At 37.0% G+C, this 16,813-nt stretch overlaps 1 protein-coding gene and 1 long non-coding RNA gene across 9 annotated transcripts in view; one reads left to right on the top strand and one right to left on the bottom strand.

Annotated features, from left to right (window-relative positions):
* The first annotated feature begins 4,715 nt into the window (after window positions 1-4,715).
* Window positions 4,716-16,806, top strand: LOC123771491 (uncharacterized). Of its 7 annotated transcripts, XR_011224815.1 has the most exons (11): window positions 4,716-4,823; window positions 7,877-8,123; window positions 8,603-8,660; window positions 9,143-9,233; window positions 12,979-13,056; window positions 13,312-13,414; window positions 14,515-14,595; window positions 14,858-14,945; window positions 15,615-15,685; window positions 16,004-16,086; window positions 16,651-16,806. It is a non-coding gene; the product is annotated as an uncharacterized lncRNA (long non-coding RNA). The 7 variants fall into 7 exon arrangements; XR_011224816.1 differs by lacking the exon at window positions 8,603-8,660 and having other exon boundaries at window positions 12,957-13,056; XR_011224810.1 differs by lacking the exon at window positions 8,603-8,660 and having other exon boundaries at window positions 4,717-4,823.
* Window positions 16,619-16,813, bottom strand: part of LOC123771492 (acetylcholine receptor subunit alpha-like) — a 246,620-nt gene continuing 246,425 nt past the window's right edge. For both annotated transcript variants that reach the window (XM_069313693.1, XM_069313694.1), the window contains one exon: window positions 16,619-16,737. The gene's annotated coding sequence lies outside the window, so the exon portion shown is untranslated. The remainder of the gene's footprint in view (window positions 16,738-16,813) is intronic.

The following is a 16,813-nucleotide window of genomic DNA, read 5'->3' as shown; positions in this document are numbered from 1 at the left end:
GATATCTATTCATTGAGATCCTTTATTTACTTTGAGCCTGTTCCATGTGGTAGAGACAGACAATTTGTAAGGTAAGAGAGATGATTGGTTAGAAGTAAGGGGAAGGCCAAATGGAAGAGTGCTTAAGGGGGCTAAAGCTAAGTCTGATCACATTTAAGAAGGTACTGTGAAAGGAAAGTCAAGAGCAGCAAAGCCGAGACTTAAGAATCATGTAGGGTGTGCTAGGTATAGTATCACAGACATGACGGCACCTGAAGGGTAGAGGCAGGAATGATTATTTACGAGTCCCTAACATTACCGGAGAGCATTACTTGTGTCTGCAGGTTTAACACCTTTCATCTTGTCATTCAGTTTCACCAAAGTATTGGAGAAGACAAGACAAGCAGGAAATACGAGTAAATACCAGATGACTGCAAAGTGTGCTAGTTTGTCAAAAGGGGAGTTTTAAATCAAGAGGACAAAGGGTATTAGTCATTTTAAATTTTTTAGTTCATGAAGGAAAGGCACAGCACAGGTTCTAGTGTTGTGAACAGGTGTAGAGTTAAATTTATTTTAAACTTGTGAATGGGCACAGAAAATAAAATGAGGGATAACTAAGGTGTGTGAGACTTGAAAATAAAAAAAAATCACAAACAAGTCTCACTTTCGTTACCTCTTATTTTATCTTCTGTGCCCATTCTCAAGCTTATAATAAATTTAACTCTACACCTGTTCACAACACTAGAACCTGTGCTGTGCCTTTCCTTCATGAACTAAAAAATTTAAAATGACTAATACCCTTTGTCCTCTTGATTTAAAACTCCCCTTTTGACAAACTAGCACACTTTGCAGTCTTCTGGTATTTACTCGTATTTCCTGCTTGTCTTGTCTTCTCCAATACTTTGGTGAAACTGAATGACAAGATGAAAGGTGTTAAACCTGCAGACACAAGTAATGCTCTCCGGTAATGTTAGGGACTCGTAAATAATCGTTCCTGCCTCTACCCTTCATGTGCCGTCATGTCTGTGATACTATACCTAGCATACCCTACATGATTCTTAAGTCTCGGCTTTGCTGCTCTTGACTTTCCTTTCACAGTACCTTCTTAAATGTGATCAGACTTAGCTTTAGCCCCTTTAAGCACTCTTCCATTTGGCCTTCCCCTTACTTCTAACCAATCATCTCTCTTACCTTACAAATTGTCTGTGTACCACACTTGTTCCATTACATGTCTTGATAGTGCTCCAAGACATGCCGAACCGTCGTTATTTTCAGACTTGTGGGTTGGGTGTCTAATCTTCAACCACGTTGTTGGGAATCATCATCTGTAAATAATGAAAAAAAGTTAATAAACACAATCAAGATAAGACTATTATATGGTGTAAAATATTGTTGCTAATGCTTTTGATCACTTTCTAGTCTTATAACATGACCTTACGCTAAATTTCATTTCAAGGTGTACAACTGTAATTGGCATAATTCAGTTCCAATAAGTTACAGGGCAGTGTTTCATTGTGCCCTCGAGTTAAGCATGTGCGGCCAGTACCCACCCAGAGCCATCTGTTACGGTAGTTGGAGGAAGGGCACAACTAGGTTACCTTTAACACTAGACCAATGATTCTACCTACAGTCACAGATTGTGGAAATGACTGGGTAGAAATCTGAATACGTAATCCCTTTATGGGAAATAGGACAGGTGCTAATGGTCTTGGCAGTGTTCACATGCTTATTTAACACCAATAAGGCTGGAAACCTAGCAAAATTCAACTCTTAAATTTGCTAAGGATAAGAAACAGCCATCTTAAAGGTGAAAAAATCTTCCTAGGTGACTTCAACATGTTTGCTAGTCTCCATCTTAGATTAAGCAATAATGTTATACCAGGAAAAATATCTGGACATAACCAACCACACATTAGATAACTGTTTAAGAGTCTGTGACTAATTTTCACTCAACCAGCAGATATCAGAGCCAACTAGAAACGAAAATATTCTAGATCTGGTCTTTAAACAATGAAGACATAATCAGGGACATTACGATTTCAGACACCACATACTCAGATCACAATCTCATTGAAGTGCAAACTACCACCAATACTTAGAATAAACCTAAAACAATAATCAAGTGAGAGGGGTTATTCAGTAAACTCAATTCTAATATAAAAGGATAGACTGGAAGAAAATATAAAGGGAACTTACAATCCATGGGAAAGTGTTCTAAGTACAGTAATACAAATCCTACAGAAGGAATAGAAAAACTGACTATGGAATCATATAAAGTCTGTCTTAAACATATTCCTGTTTTGCTATTCCATATTGCTATTCCTGGGGCCCCCTGTTCCTACCGTGGGGGTTTCTTTAGCCGCCGGTTCCATCTCGGTTCCTGCCCTCGCTGAGGTGCGCTCCTCTTCTTTCTGCCCCTCCTTCTCCTCCTCCTCCAGACCCCACCTGTCCACCTCTGGTCCGTCCTCCCGCTTCTTTCCCTCCTTCTTTACTCAGTTTACCCATGCTCAGAACCCTGACTTCGCTGACCCTGTGTTTTTATTTAACGTGCTGTGTTCCTTTTTCACCTTTGTTTCTTTTTTGCTCTCTGTTGCTCTCCTTTCTCTTTTGGCCAATGTCTATTCTTCAATGGAACATCCGTGGATATTACACCAATTTTCTTGACCTCCAACTTCTCATTTCACAGTTTTCGTCCCTTTGTGGCTGTCTCCAGGAGCCGATGCTTGGTGCTCGTCCTGGTCGCTTCCGTGGCTATTCTTTTCTCTCCCCCCCCTCCCCCAGCTGATGCTGGAGCCCATAATTCTTCTGCTCTCTTGATTCGCTCCGATGTTCTCTTTGTCCCCTTACTTTTTTCCTCGTCTCTCCACTGTTCTGCCGCCCGTGTCTTAGTGCGTAGATGGTACACGGTTTGTTCCATTTATCCCCCCCCCCTCACTGTCCCACTTTCTCTTCCCGATCTTTAACACCTCCTAGACTCCTTGCCGGAGCCTGTGCTACTGCTGGGTGATTTCAATTGTCGTCATGCCCTTTGGGGTGATGTGCTGACAAACACCCGGGGCTACTCTGTTGTTTTTCCTGACCGTACTTATATGTGTCGCCTCCCTTCGGAGGCTAGCGTCTTTACGGCAGAACTTTATGCTGTTCTCTATGCTCTCCGTCTCTTGCTTTCTCAATGTCATTCCTCTTTTGTGGTTGTAGTTGACTCTCGTAGTGCCCTCATGGCTTTAGGGTCCTTTAATCCAGTCCATCCGGTGGTCATCGAGATTCATTCAACATTGGCTGTTTCTTATTTCTAGTAAATTTAAATCAGTAGAGTTTTACAGGGTCTCCAGCTATATTGGTGTTTCTTTCAATGAGCGTGCGGATGCTGCCGCTAAGGAAGCTATCCGTTCTTGTCCCATCTCCCGTAAAGGTATTCCTTATTCCGACTTTTATCCTGTTATTCATTCCTCCATTCTTGCCCGTTGGCAGGGTTGTTGGTCCTCTGTGGTTAGTAACAAGCTGCGTACTCTCAGACGTAGTGTCCCCGTGGCCTTCCTCCTGCCACCGTAACCGGCGGTGGGAAACTGCTTTGGCACGGCTGCGGGTTGGCCATACTCGCTTAATCCACAGTCACTTAATGGAGCGCCGCCCTGTTCCTTATTGCTCAAATTGCATTGTCCCTCTTACAGTTGTGCATATCCTTGTTGAATGTCCTGACTTCCAGAACGAGCGTGTGTCTTGCTTTCCGACTGTCCCTCGCGGTCACTTGTCCCTCGATAGAATTCTTGGTGAATCGGATACTTTTGATATCGTTCGCCTTTATTGTTATTAACATCTTTATTGACAAAATTAATTACAATTTTGCCTAATCTGAGGATTTTGATAGTCTTATTAAATTGAGGTTAATGCTAGTATTCACTGTCACGCAGGACAGAGGGTCATACATAACACAATAGGTCTAAACTGTAGGCTGAAGCACATATATATCATGGTTACAATCAATGTTTTAATGTGTGGATATGTGAAAACAACTTTCTATTGTGCACTGCCACACAAGGGCAGGGATGGGTTCATAAGTGATACAGCTTAGAATATAAATAGAAATTGTTCTTCATTCTTTAAAATGGACCTTATGCGTTTTTGTTCTCGTATTGGCATTCTTGGTGATATTTAGCGCCTTCTGGTTATTTCGCTCTTTGATGCTGCTACACAGCCTTCCCGGTTTGGTGCCTTCTTTTGATAATTACCTTACCTTCCTGAATAAAAATTTGAATTTGACATGTATATGAGTGGGATTGGGTGGTTATAAATAGGAGCTGCCTCGTATGGGCAAATAGACCTTCTGCAGTTACCTTTATTCTTATGTTCTTATGTATTAGGTGATAAGAAACGTGCCGAAGCTGTAAATGCCAAAACTGTTAAATATTAAAATGCAGCTGGAAAAACTCATCACGGTAAATAGGAGCTGCCTCGTATGGGCCAATAGGCCTTCTGCAGTTACCTTAATTATTGTGTTCTTATATAACCACTAACACTAAAGTGTTACTGGTCCTCATAGGTTCAGGAGCCTGTGTATACCAATTAATTAACAGGTGAAGGGCGGGGCCAAATAGTCGAAGCTCATTCCCATAAGCACAACTAGGCGAGTCCATTTGGCTGTGCGCCATCTATGTTTTGTCAGCAGTACTACCAGTTTACCCACGTTATTCGATGTTCTAAATATGGGTGTTATGGTCAGTTGCTATTCTATATAAGTTTCTAGACAACGTAAGTGATTTGTAGTAGGATGCGGGCGGAGGCCAGCAGTAACTATTTAACCAGTGTTGGAAGAGGATGTGTAGACCAGTGTGGTTGACCAGCGGGTAAGTTGAGTCTTTCTAATAGTCATTTGTTTCAAATAATTTTAGGATGTTCGGTTGGGTTTTTACTTTAAATTTATTTGATGGGGTATAGATAGTAATATAAAGGGAGGGGGGAAGAATTGTATAGGCAACAAAAAATTATTTCCCTAAGTTAGATACGGTTTCAAAGCGAATTGATCAGAGGGCCGGTACCCCTAGTGGCCTTTACGGGAATAGGAAGCCAGCGTCTTGTCAATTTTTTAAGCTGTTTTCTAAGTACGGCTTAGACGGATAACTAGTTTCATAAATTTATAAGTGTGGGAAAAAAACTTTAGTGTTGAACACCCACACTGAAAACGCTTTGTCTGGTCTTCTTTTGGGAGTGTTTAAAAAAATCTAAGACTAGCTCCTTGATTACCGCTTAACGTGCAGCGGGAATATTAGTCGGTTATTGACAAACCAAAAAAAAAACAAATCCTAAATAGTTAATCTAAAAAGGGGCAAGGATGGGGTCCATTTAAAACTAAGGTCGGATAACTGATAAGGGATAAAGTAATTCTAATTCTATAATTACTAATTAACTTGACATTAGGCCTTTCACCGAACAAGTCTGTTGGTGGGGGGGGAAGCAGACGGGTAGAATAGTTTAGCAGTTACCGGGGGAGGATTGGTCTTTAATTCAAATAAATTATAAAACTTTAACACGGTTTACCAGGGTGCTTAAAGATTGCAAAGGGCGGGTTTGAGAACCGCCGTATACTAAGCTTATTAAATCACTAGTCAGGAAGTGCCAGTCATGGCAAGTTGCTAATGTGGTAACGGTTTGAAAGGACAATGAATTTTGAATGTGAAACTAGTTATCCAAAGACGGATAGCTTGTGAAACTTACGGCCTATTAGCTAAGTCTATTGTGAGAAAGTTCTAGGTGCAAATTTAATTTGTCACCTTAAACATGGACACTGCTTCTCAAAGCGGTGAAGTTTCTGTGGGAAGAAAAATTAGTGTTGAGATTGCAAAAGGGCTCTGGTAGTTGTGATTGATAAAAATACATGTTCATAATTAGGGAAAAAGAAAAATTTGTGTAAGCACTGGTAATAAAATACCTAGTTCTTAAGTTATCTTAAAACCCCCTTTAAATTAGGCATGGTTGCCATGCTCTAGAATGGTGATAAAATTGCTGAAACGTATCAAACGTAGAATGACAAAAGCTAATCCCGCAAATTAGAATCTATCGTATGAAGAAAAGTTGAAAGCTGAAATGCATGCCTCTAAAAAGGCAAAGAATTGCTTAGACTTGTTTAAGTTGACCAATTAACTTGACAAACGGTATTAGAGGTATGAAGTATACAAAAGACATAACCTAAAACAATGCGTATGAATTGGGAAAATTTAGGTATAGGAAAGCCATGGGTAAATACTTTGGTAATAGGGTTGATTTGTGTAACCAATTACTGCAAAAAAATGTAGTATGATCCCCTGACCGTTTCAAACTTAGGTTAAGTGTACAGTATATGAATGACAGCGTGGATATAGGTACCTCATGGTCCAACAACCATTCTGTAGTTACTTTCATTCTTGTGTTCTAACCTGCTTAGGCCTGAAGTTTTAATCAAAAGCCAGTATGTCTATTAACTAGTTAGTGTACATGACAATTACCGAAAACCAGTTTTGAAAGTTAGTTGTGGTGTAAAATTGTTACGTTGTTGGGTAGATTAGTGTTTAGTTTCATTTTAGTCCTGGATACAGCAGTGAGAGACGGAGCTTGGAGCAAAGTGTGGCCACGAGTCGTGGAGCTCTGTGGGAGCGTTATAGCTCGATGCAGTCTGTCTGTTCTGTGTCAAAGCTGTAGCGTCTTGGCGACTATTAGAACTGCCTACGCAGTGCTACATTCTTGCCTGGAAATTGTGCTGTTTATTCTCTTATTGCTTCCTTATATTTGGTGACTACACCCTCGCCTTTCTCTACTAGGATAGCAGGATGCGAGAACAGTTACCTGTAACTGGGAATAGGATTATAGCTTGTAGAGTTAGTGTTAATTAGTTGTGCAATAGAGATAATGGAGCGAGTATAAAGATTACTCGCTACAGTTAACTGGAAAGTTAAATAGGTATGCCTCGCCAAAGCTTTAATCTTGATCTAGTTTACAGCAGCTCTTGCTTCAAATGTTTTAATTTCCTGTTCCTCTTGTCCTCCAAAATTTGATGACACTGGCTCTCTCAAAGACTATAAAAGTGTAATCTGCAGACAAGATGGTCTTGTATTAAGTTAGGACCCAATAATTAAAGTTTTATAAAATGTTTTGCCTGTAAAATTGTAGAATATGGGTGTGGAGCCAAGGGTAAAAAGACACTTAGCAGTTAAGTGTTAGTATTGTGCATGGCTTCTGCCAATGTTGGCTGGCACCATTGGTTATGGGTACTTAAAATTGGGCAGGGCTGGCATGCATTTTATTCACGCCAATGCCAACTCTTGGGTGGCTGTCTTCATAGTGTTGCATAGGCCACTTGTTAACCGTTTGCTTTTTGTAGGCTGGCTCCTTGTTTGGATGTGTACTCTACCCATTTAGCTATGGGGCTGCTTGTGCTATCATGTGTTGTATTTTTGACTTGCAGGCATACAGCCTGTAATTTTAGTCTAGTTTGCCTTGAAAAAGAGGGCGGGAGGGAGCAGGAACAGCTTGTATTCCCTCTTTTGGCTCTTTAGGGAAAAATGTAAGTGGGACAGTGCTTTAATATTAACAAGCATAATGAGGGTATCCCTGGATTTGAGGAATGTAAAAATAAATTATGGCATGGCATCATATAATTAACTTTGGTTGTGCTTTAAAAATCTGGTCTTTACATAATCTCCATACTGTACTTGTTTCCTACGGAGTATATTGTCATGTAATATACTTTGCAATTACCATACTGAAGTGCAGTACCTGTAATTTATCAGTTAAAAACTGCATTCTGCCGCACAGTTGAAAAGTGATCTTTAAAAACGGGTCAGTTTGTCTTCCCTTGTCCTGCATTAATTTACTCTAAATTCCTAAAATTCACTACGTGTTCTTGTTCTTTAAATTGTATTTGCAGGTGGTAAATTCTTCACCTGCTACACATCTCCAGCCCAGGGTGTCGACTGGAAAGTCTTAAACTGCCTCCCACCATGATAAGCTCCCGAGCCAATGTTCCCTGTGGCGAAGTGAGGAAGTAGTTTCCTGAAGTAGCATATGGCATGGTATGGCACCGTTTCTAACCAGCGGCTGGCACCAACTCTGGCAAACGTCGTAGTGGATGACGCCCAGATCCTATGGGGGAAGTCTACATTAACATGGAAAAGGTAGACAATCTTAAGCCCTCCCTCCCCCCCCTCCTTTACCTGGCAGTTTGTCCCCCCCCTCTTCCATTCCTTTTTTGTAAAGCTTTATCTGAAACAGCAGCATAGTCTGGCATTTTTCTTTAGTGGGTAGACTGTTCTGTTGGATTATAATAGTGAAAAAGCATCTAGTTTTCTTATGCATTGTGGTGGTCCTCTTTAAACCATAGATTCAATGTTGAATTGAACTTGGTTGTCTTGACAATGTTTTGCCAAATAATGGGTTTTCAGTTTTAAGAAATTGGTTGATTAGTGTCTGGCTTGCAATGTATAATTTTTACTAATGATGAATTGTTGGCTGGTATTAAATACCCTCTAAAGCGGATAAAATCAGTGAAGCAAGTACTTTGGTATTAGTTGGGTGAATGAGATTAATTGGGTTGTAAAATTAACTTTTTCCTAAAGTCTCAAGTTTTTATTTATTTTTTTCTCTTAAACTGTAGCTGCCACTTGTGCGATTTTGATTGGTGGACTGTGACTTGGTCCTTCATCTATTGAAAGGTAATATTTTTGCCATTTATGGATTATGCTGCACATGTTAAGATTTTGAGTTTGGCAATTAGTTTGCCAGTTGTCAAACTGTTTGTTCATGTACCTTTGTTTGTAATCCTCCATAGCCTACACTTTACTCAAACATGAATGTTAATATCCTTGACAGTTGGGACAAAAATAGAATATTGGGTTATTTCCTGCCACGTTTAATAATTTGAAAGACCCTTTAACTTTTTTTTTTTTTCTTATCCATTGTAATGGTTATTTAACCCTTAACATGCTTTGTTTCCTTGCCATTCGTGTGGTAGCTTGTGAAAAGCTTTACTTGGCATTTATTTTTTAGCCAAATTAAGATATAAAAGTACTTAATTTGGGAAGTAAAGTTTGCATGACAGCCTTTATATACAGTATTTAATTTTTTTGTGTGTGGGGGGGGGGGGGGAACCTACTTTTAAATTTCATGTAAATGGTGAATGAATCTGACTTTACAGATATCAAGTTGGCTGGAACAGATGGTAGTTTTCTACTGTGCCAATTGTGGGCTGTATGAATAGGAGCAACATCTGCAAAATTCCAATCTAGGTAAGTATTGGTTGGTCTAGAGGCACACTTCATGGAAAGTTTCCTTAACCCTTAAACTGTGCATATTACTGCAAATATAGGCATCGTAGTAGTAGTGGAAAAATATTTAGAATTGTGGAAAAAAATTTCAATGTTAAATCTCCAACTTATTGGCTAAAGTGTTGTGAAGCTTTTGTAAAAATTTTAAGATTGATTTTAGGTGAATTTTGGAAATTTTCTTTATGAATAGCTTCTAATAACTGAAACTGAAAGATTATGCAGAAATAGATGAAAGCACCTGCCCTATGCTCAAAGAACAATAGTAATGTCCACAAAGTGGATATGCAATTGGTGCTCTTTATCATAGAGTAATACATAGCACAAATAATGTTCCTAAGATCTATTATATATCAGACATTGTCCAATGTTAGTGTGGCTTCCATAATTTGTTCCCAAAATATATTTATGGATTTTTTGTTTAAAGATTTTTGGCTTTTGATTGTTGTAACCTTGACATCCTGGAGACTGCAATTTTCATTAGTGTGAAGATGGAATGAAATTACCAAACACACATTGGTTACACCTTGCAAAACTTGGGACTTTTAATTTTTTGGTTTCTTATATTTATCTGCTTTAAATCTCTCTAGGTTAATAGTTAGTCCATATTGGGGCTTTTTCACTTGTATAAAGTATACTCTAATTATCTCCTAAATCATTAAGATTATAATTATCCCTATAGTATTTTCTTTGGGGGGGGGGGTATTTATTCTTAAATACTGGCAGACCTAAAACTTTCACTAGAGTACAAATGGCAAACATGTTTATTAAAACATAAAATTAACCAATTAGAACCTCCTTTATTCATTGTTGATAACTTCCATTATCTCTAGTTTCAGAGTTTCCACTTTGAGTGGATTGTAAAATTTAGAAACAGATTCTCACTAACTTGATGTATTGTGCTTGGCTGTGTTATAAAAATCTCATCAGAATGGATTTTTTCTTTAGCGTTATGAAATTGGAGTTTTAATTTGTCACATTGCCACATTAAAAATATACAATTTTTTGAAGATTTGTTACAATAAAATTTACTGAGAACCTATACTATAACTTGATATGTTATTCTGAGAATAACATTAAATGAACAATTAATAATGGTTCATATTATTTATTCGGAATTGAAAATGTGAAGTTTTGAATAAAATCTTATCTTTGTAAGTTATGCTTTGATCATTTAGACAGTTGGAGCATTTGCCTAGTTGATTATGCCAAAAATTTGTAGTTTGAAGGTTTTAAACTTGTTAACCTTAGTGTTGAATCATGGGTAGTTGTTTAGTCTAAGGGTTAACTTTGCATCAAAATGTCCACCTGTGGCTTTAGAATCGATCAGCTTTTTCCACTTCTCATTATGGTATCTCTTAATTCATTCCCTACACCTGCTGCACATCCTTAAATGTTTTGGTATATAAAGTTGAATAATGATGTAATGAGTTTGTTGCTCAGACGTGCTAAGGTGGAGCCGGTAATGTTGCTTGGTTGTCGTCTAGCATGTGGTTTGGTCAAAATGGTTGTTGGTAACAATTTTTTTCAATGTTGGATACCTTTGTATTGATATATATATATAATTTTGTCTTAAAGGTTCTATAGTGTAGGTTTGTGTACTTTGGGATATTTTTGAATTAAGTTTCTTTCAGAACTTGAAGCCTCTGTAGGTTGATTTTATATACTGTAAATGTTCAAAAAGGCTTTGCTTCATTACTGTTAAACAACCTGTACAATCCAGTGTAGTTTATTGTAGGTGCAAATGATATTTGGGAAAGCTGTAGTTCCTATAATACATAATGTCTTGTTCTAAGCACCTTGGTGATGAATTGCCATTATTGTTCTTTCTCAGAGGGTAGTGTATGAAATTGTGCAGACCTTTTTGGATGTTAAAAATTATAATCTAACATTTCACTTGGCAAAGTGTAGTTACTAAAGTAGGTAATTATTTAACGTTTCCTTAAATTTAGATAAAATTAGAATTGGCTTGGTAGTTCCAGGTGCAGATATAACATGTACTTAGTTGAATAATTCAATCTTTACTTGGTTACTATTTTTTGTAATTATCTAGTTTTAATTATGGCAATGCTACAAAGTTTTTCATATTGGAAATCTTTGATTCTTTCCTAAGAGATTGGCAGCATGAGCTGCATATTCCAGCTTTGGTCTTGGAAAAATTGTAAATATAGTTTTATTAAATAATTGGAATAAATGAAATTGGAAACTGTAGCATAGGCTTGTATGGTCCTTGGGTGTTGCATCTAAAACCCCTAGATATTTTTCGGAATATTTTATAGGTTGTAGGCTTTGCCTATTGTAATGTAGGATTGATGAATGGAATGTCAGTCTTAAAGGCCCAAACAAATTGGTTTATCTAGTATCTTGGCATGGTTAGGAAACATGTTCACAATTTTGTATTGTAGTAGAAAGCTACTTGTAAATGAACATTAGTCGTGCTCAAAGTAAATGTACTAGTTTAATAATTGATCATGGTCCATAGTCTTGAATGGTAGAATTTGCTAGTATGTACTATGTAGGCAATATACTCTGCCAATGAAGTACACAGCTGGGTCTTGGGTGATTCATTTAGGAAAATGGAAATGGTTTAACTTGTCCTTACTAGCTAAAAATTTAGACTAAACTACCAGTATGTTGTATAATGGAAATTAAATTGTTTGTGGTAAAATGTTCATTGCACACAACATGATGATGCCAGCTGTTAAATGTCTGTGGGTGAGATCAGTGGTAAATGTGAGATAGTGTATTGTTACTAGATTCTTGCAACTTTTCATTTCATGGTCAGATTTTAGATTATATGGTAATTATTTTAAGGATTTGTATACTTACGTATTGGTTTGATTGGGCGTGCAAATAAGTTGTTTCATGAACTTGGTAATATGACCTGTTGGACACGTATCATCTGCAATGACCCCTGTAATGTACTTGGTATTGAAATGAAATTGTTGGTAGTAGCACAAGTTTGGGTATGGCCCCCCCTTATGCATGTTAATTGTTCATTTATTGTAGTGATGAATCGTGGCAAGAGACCTGTTGGGTTTTAGTTAAAAAGAGCTTTTTGGCTGTTTTGGAATGTGTAATCATGATCTTGGCATCTGTGTTTTGAGACTAATTGCCTTGGTACTAGATTATAAATGAGTGTCATGGGCAGTTGACTTTGTTTATGAACTGTTGGGGGGGGGGGGGAAGCGTAAAGCCATTACGACTATATAGCACTGGGAAGGGGTCAGGATAAGGATTTGGAATGGGGGGGGGGGAAAGGAATGTAGTCTAACCACTTGGACGGTCGAGGGTTGAACATAGACCTGCATAAAGAGGCCGTCGCTCTACCGTCCAACCCCAAGTGGTTGGGTAACCTTGTTTGAGTAACAAGGTGGTGAAAGTTTATCTACACTTGGATGTAGTTGTAAGCCATGGTGTGGTGACTAGGATTGAAGGAATAATCACCGCTCCACATTGTGATAAGATAGATTCCTGTTGCATTCAAGTATGACAATTGAATAAATGTCTTGGCAAATATTGTAGTTGTAATACAGTACTCGATTTTCCAGATACCCATCTCAATTTTTGTGCTTGATTAGCACTAGTGAGAATCTTGCAATATTAACATTTTGGTAGATTTTAAAGGAACATTATCCATGAACAAATGGAATCACAATGGAACATTATCCATTGTGAATTTGCAAGCTAATTTGGTTAAATGTTTCAGGTGGTAATGATTACAATGGTATCAAAGCATTGACTGGCTAAAGAAATGTGACTGTTCTACTCTGCCCATCTGAAGCTGGTATGTTGAATGACATGTTTTAGGTATATAAATTAATTGTAGTACCTCTATGGGGGAATCTTGACTGAAAATTTTAGTTGAAAATACAATTTTTGTAGCTTTAATTTTTACTTAAAAGGACTTTGTTCTATAATTTGAGATGGGGGGGGGGTGGAAAGTAACTAATTTATTAGTCTTAAAGGCAAATATTTAAGTTTAAAAACAAATTGCTGTGCAAAGAAACTTTATTAACCATATTTAATGTTCCATTGACAGATTGTAGAGGGTCCTTCCAACATAACTTCAGGAACAGTGTACAGAACTGCCGGAAGTTACATGCTACAGAAAGTAGCATGGTTGTCAAAATTAGAGGACAAAAGTAAGTTTACTGATATAATTAGTTTAAAAGCTAGTTTTGAAATATTTAGGTAAAAAATGTAATAATGGTGAAGGGGCCTGGAAATGGAGAAAATAAAAACTAGTTGTAGGCCTTGATAAGTGGGGTACAATATCCAAGTTTAGTCCTTGCAGGAATTGCTTTGAATAGCATAAATTTTAAAATGTTAAATGGTGTAAATTCTTAAATGGAATAAAATCTGTAGTTGAATATTTATAAACAAATAATGTTAATTGGTTTGTGTACCTTTCAGTGTTCAGTTAGTAGTTTGGTTCTTAAATATTTGGCTAAAAGTTTTTCATCTATAAATCACACAAGTGTGTGATGCAAGAAATGAACAAATCTCAAAGGGCTGTTATGAGGATTCAAATGTCACAAGATTGCAGATGTACCATAATTGACTGCCATGAGAAGGTAAAAGAAATGCAACTGGCAGGCCTACTGGCCTTGTGGCTCCTGCATTCCTTGGTTGGTGCCTTGATAATTATTTATGGCTCCTGCAGTTGGATGTCGGTTTGAACCCTCATGGATTTGTTCATGTAAATGGTTTAACTTGAGGATATGTTCATAACTGAAAGTAGAAATTAATGATGGTACAGAAATTAAATATTGACTGGTAACTGTACATATCTTTTTAATATAAATTGAAGTTTAAATGGGCTTTTTCTTTGAGAATATGGATTGTGAAGTCGAGAACATCATCCTAGAGTGTGAAGGTTGTTTCACATTCAGAATTGGGTGAGTGGTAGTAAATATTATTTTAAACAGATTTGCATTTTATTAAATTCAAAAACTCGCATTATGGGTAAATACATTCTGAAGGATGGTTGCATGTAGATAATGTAATTTCAAAATGGCCACGAGTCTGAAGTAACTTTCTCGAGTTTAATGTACTCGACAAACTTAGTTTGATTAGCCATATCCTAAGTTTTTTGCTTCATTAGCATTAGAGAGAATCTTACAATATTAACATTTTGGTAGATTTTAAAGGAACATTATCCATTGTGAATTTGCAAAGAAACTTGCACAAGTAAAATAAGCCCAATACAAAATTTATAAGCTAATTTGGTTAAATGTTTCAGGTGTTTTTAGACTACAATGGTATCAAAGCATTGACTGGCTTAAGAAGTGTGGCTGTTTTACTGTGCACATCTATTAAGCTGGTATGTTGAATTAAATGTTTTGGCTGTATAAATTTTAGTACCGATGTGGGGGAATCGTAACTATAAATTGTATTTCAAAATAAAAATTTCGGTAGCCTACCTTTTAATTTTTACTTAAAAGGGCTTTGTTCTATAATTTATAAATGAAAGATGGGGTGGGGAAGTAGTTACTTTATTAGTGTGGTCTTAAAGGCAAATATTTAAGCTAAAATAAATTGCTGTGCAAAAAATTGATTAACCATATTTAACATTTCATTGACAGGTTGTAGAGGGTCCTTCCAACAAAACTTCAGGAACAGTGTACAGAACAAATGGCAAAAGTTGTGCTACAGAAAGTAGCACGGTGAGAAGTAAGTTTACCGATATAATTAGTATAATACCTAGTTTTTAAATATTTGGGTAAAAATGTGAAGGGGCCTGTAAATGGGGAAAATATAAACTAGTTCTAGGGCTTGAAAAGTGGGTACAATATCGAAGTTTAGTCCTTGCAGGAATTGCTTTGAATAGCATAAAGAAATTTTAAAATGTAAAATGGTGTAAATTCTTAAATGGAATAAAATCTGTAGTTGAATATTTATAAACAAATATTTAATGGTAATTGGTTTGCTTACCTTTCAGTGTTCAGTTAGTAGTTTGGTTCTTAATTATTTGGCTAAAAGTTTATATCTATCAGACAATAGTGTGATGAAAGAAATGACAAAATTTCAAAGGGCTGTTATGAGGTGGCAGTCAATTATGGTACATCTGCAATGAGAAGGTAAAAAAAATCGCAACTGGCAGGCCTACTGGCCTTGTAGCTCCTGCATTCTTTGTTTGGTGCCTTGACAGTTATTTACTTATGGCTCCTGCAGTTGGATGTAGGTTTGACCACTCATGGATTTGTTCATCTAAATGTTTAACTTAAGGATATGTTCATAACTGAAAGTAGAAATTAATGATGGCACAGCAATTAAATATTGACTGGTAACTGTACATATCTTTTTAATATAATTGAAGTTTAAATGGGCTTTTTCTTTCAGAATATGGATTGGGAAGTCTAGAACATCATCCTAGAGTTTGAAGGTGTTGCTTGTTTGACATTTGGTATCAGGTGGGTGTGGTAGTAAATATTATTGTAAACAATTACATTAAATATTAAAAAAGTTAAGTCTAGCATTAAGGCTAAAGAAAACCTGAAATGATTGTTGCATGTAGATAATGAAAAATCAAAAGTTGTTCTCCACTTTGATGTACTCATGGCTACTCAATCTAAGTTTAATGTTAAAGTTTTTTGCTTGATTAGCATTAATGAGAATAAAATCTAAACTTGTAAGATTCAATGAACATTGAATAATGTTAATTTGCAAAGAAACTAAAGTAAAATTAGCCCAATACAGAATTTATAAGGTAATTTGGTTAAATGTTTCAGGTGCTAATGAAGATAACTATGGTATCAAAGCATTGAGTTGCTAAAGAAGTGTGGCTGTTCTACTCTGCACATCTAATAAACTGGTATGTTGAATTACATGTTTTAGCTATATCAAATATTTAATTCACTTTTTTTATCTAGTCCATTTATAGATGTGTACCAAAGTCCTACTGTTACCACCGGCAGGGATTGATGCAGTTTGTACTGATCCTACCCCATTTCATAGAAGGGGACCAGGCAGTCTTGCAGATTTCCCTGGCTTGGCTTTTTCAGAGCCCTGCTCTACTACCCATCCAATAGATGGACTAGACTTGCATAGGTGTAGGGACCCTTAACAATGTGCAAACATTGTTAATAACTACAGGGCTTGTTCACTGAAAGAGTGGATACATCCAGAGGTTTAGTGCCTGGAACATGATGTACATAGGCTTCACAAGAAGCCTATGTACATCATGTTGAGGGCACTAAACCAAAAGATGTGTTCCACTCTTTCAGCCAACAAGTCCTGCCTCAAAATGCAAATAAGGGGTAGGCTTGCTGAGACAATCTTAAAAGATTGGGACTTAGGGGTTTTGGTAGTAATTTGTATGTGTTAGTGTTAATAAAATGAGTGTCCCTGTTTGATATACTTTATTTTTCTTTTACAGGTGGATGTTGTCCTTGGTACTCTGGCCTTTTGATGATCTTTTGGAGTCTTCAGTGGATTGCATCTAGGAGGAGCAGCTTCCCACAACCTGAAATGGACAATAGTCAATATTAGATGTTACACTGTATACTATGCAATAAATATTCTAATGAAACTACTTTATA

This window comes from Procambarus clarkii, chromosome 76 (genome assembly GCF_040958095.1).
Source record: "Procambarus clarkii isolate CNS0578487 chromosome 76, FALCON_Pclarkii_2.0, whole genome shotgun sequence".
NCBI classification, from domain to species: Eukaryota; Metazoa; Arthropoda; class Malacostraca; order Decapoda; family Cambaridae; genus Procambarus; species Procambarus clarkii.
This window is presented reverse-complemented; position numbering and strand designations above follow the sequence as displayed.